This window comes from Aquarana catesbeiana, linkage group LG13 (assembly GCF_042186555.1).
Source record: "Aquarana catesbeiana isolate 2022-GZ linkage group LG13, ASM4218655v1, whole genome shotgun sequence".
Classification (NCBI taxonomy): domain Eukaryota; kingdom Metazoa; phylum Chordata; class Amphibia; order Anura; family Ranidae; genus Aquarana; species Aquarana catesbeiana.
In genome coordinates, this window is record NC_133336.1 from 66,125,201 (window position 1) to 66,128,399 (window position 3,199).

Genomic DNA, 3,199 nt, shown 5'->3' on the forward strand with positions numbered 1-3,199 from the left:
AACTTTCACAAAATAAGTTCCCATAGTTAAAAAAAAAAAATATTTGTTAGGATTTTGCTTTTGTCAAATCTCCTGAACAACTGATCTGTATTTGACAGGCCACAGAGAAAATTTTACAAGGTGATACCCAAATTATTGAAAACCTAAACTCCACTTTAAACTTTTATCAATCAATCTCCTGCCCAAAAAGATTCTTCTATTTTTATTGTTAGCCAGAAATACCTCTTCTGTACCCCTTTCTGACTTCATTTCACTGTGTAGCGCCCTCCTAGTTTAGGTGCTAGGATGTGAATGGTTAGATTGCTGTAATTTGCTCTTTAGCCTAAAGGTGGGGCTAGAGGAAAATTTATCTTCAGCAGGTCTGCTTAACAGAATGCTGTAATTCATTAGTTAGGGCTGTGTTCTGGTGCTGTTGAGTTTGCTTGGACTCCTCCCGCCTTCTAGAAACTATTAGAGCTTTCTAGAACATGGGTGGGAGTTAGGCAAATGGGCAGAATGAGTATATAGCAGTCTCAGCCAATTACAGGGGGGGTGCCCCTGAGCATGCTGGGATTGGCCTATATATTCAGAGAACATGTGATCTCTTGGTCCCTCCTGGCCCAGATGGAGGCGTGCACCAGTCGGGGGTAAGGCAGGCTTGCTACCCCTGGCATCTGCTGCCATGCAGCCTCTGGTGGTCGACCTGAGGGCCTGAAGCTAAAGTAAAGGGGTGACCCTAGTGCTTCAGAAGAGCTGACGGAAAAAGGGAGCTGTGTCTGAGAGGATCTGTTTGCAACTTCAGTGCGTACAAACCAATAATCCAGGAGCCTATTCTTTTTGGCTACCCGTTTGTGTTAGTACAGTCAGCTAAGGGTCCAACTAAAGGGATCGCTGGCTAGTGATCTGAAGAGCTTGCCCAATAGTGATTACTGCATGGGACTTTGCTCAGCTCTACTACTTTTGGACTGCCGAGCAGTCTGCCGTAACTGGCTTGTACCCGAAGAGCTCTGTCTACCTGTCCTGTTTTACGAGAGACTTTGCTCATGCTATTGATTTCTACATTGCTGCATAGAGTCCTCAAGTTGTACTTGTACATAGTTTTATTGCATAACTTGCGTATTTTATTGAGTATCCTACTACAAATCCCCTACCAGGGCGGCCCATCAATTAAGGGCGCACAGGCGCAGCCCCCTCAATCCACGCCACCCCCTTGAAGTTTAATGGATAGAGTCATGCATAGCATAAATCTATCCACGGCCGCCGCAGCCACCCCCTATTCATGTGTCCGGCCCCTTTCAGGACGCCAGGTGCCTGAATTACAGCAGCGGGGGTGTTTTTTTTTAAGGACCTGATTAGAGCCATAGGCTCTAATAGGCTTCAAAATAGGGTGGACTGGGAGCGCAGAGCATTGCACTCGAAGCCCACCCAGGTGTGTTAGAAAAGCAAATGAATATTCGCTTTTCTAACATTGAATCACCTCTCCATCAATCAGGAAGCGCGGGTCTGCTACCCATTTCACGATTGGCTGAAAGGTCAGGCAATCCTATTGGATGCCTAGGAGGAGGGGAGGAGACGCATGGCAGAAGCCACTGTGATCTCAGAAGAGAAGACGACACAGGAGACGCTACCAGATGCCCGCTGCAGCCTGATTCCCTGCCCGATGTGCCCATCAATCCCTGCCACCAATGGGGTAAGTGCCGGTGGAACGGCAGACATCACGGGGGGGGTGGTTGAGGTGCCACAGGGGGGGGTGGTTGTTTGCTGCCCCCTCAAACAAAAAACCATCAGCTGCCACTGTCCCCTACCCTATCCAAGTTCTCCAAATAAAATGTCGAGCCTAAGTGTGTATGCCTGGCTGCAGAGAATACCTTGCACCTGGCTGCCAGCATGAAGACATGAGGACAGTCAGTTTAATACTCAAGCAGCTCCTATGGGGGTAGCTCTACAACTGTGTTACTGGACCTAGAGTTTCATTGACTTAATGGCTAAGCCCTGCCAACTGCCATTCCAATGTTCAGTGTGTTTCACTCAGGGGCCAGTAAGGGCACTCTTATTTTACAGGGGATGGCAATTGGTAAAGCTTAGCCATAAAATCATGGATAGTCTGTGACAACGTAAATAAAAAATCGGAGATGGACATATAAGAGGCTTTTCTAGAAAATTAGGGTAATCTTGTGTTTAACCTTTAAATGGTTTTTAAAGGGAGTACAGTCTGATTTCTATGATTTATACAAAATTACTAACCCCGCTCAAGTAACAATTGCCAGATTACATATAACAGTGGGTCACAGACTTAATTACAGAAATAACTAACAAGAACTGGCCCCATATTTGGGTCAACACTGAGGCTAACTACAAGCTCCTTACACAGTGGTAATTGTGTACCCAGATTTTCTTCCCTTTACTATTGAGGTTGTGGGCTCTGAGGAACTTTCTACCACTATTGGTAGAAAGAAATTTTGGGTACAAGTGTTCTGCATTATAACCAAGTTACATGAAGATGAGGTGTCCCCTGATCCCAAATATGAGCTTTTGAATATGCAACCGTCTGACTTTGCTAGGGTACGGTTCAATCTAATGGTCCATAGCCTCACTACTGCCAAACTATTAGAAAGGCATGGAAGTCAGATGCCCTCTCTATGGTCAAGACCAAATTTAGAGTCACTCAGGATACAGCATATGAGAAAACTGACTTTGGTGATTGACAGTCATCTTCTCTCTGCCAACCCCCCCCCCCCCCCCCCCCCCATTGCTCACTGGAGCTCTGAGCTGCGGAGGGGGCAGGAGCAGCTGAGAGGCCGTGCCAGCTGCCAATTTAGACTTCTGGGTGCATCCTGACCATATAGTTGGGATCTTTTCAGATCCTGGTTTGGGTTTGTGACATCAACTGACAGCGGAGTTTAGCCTGCTGTCGGCTGAAAACATGTACACTTTTCCAGGACCTCTTGAGGTATAGTGCTCATGACAGAGAATACATAGCCTGGCCTAAAAGGTCTTTTGCATCCTGCTTCCAGTCTTGTAGACCATGTTTGGCGAGACAGGACAACCACAGCTGGCTATTCTGGGTGTTAGACTATCACACCCTGTCCTTTTGCCCACATACAGGGCCTATGCAGTACCTGACTACATACGTATAGCTGCTCTAGGGTGTTTGGCTCCCATGCCCCATCTCACTAGGCTCCCCCCTCTTGGCATTTATTTAGGCACTAACTCCACCCAT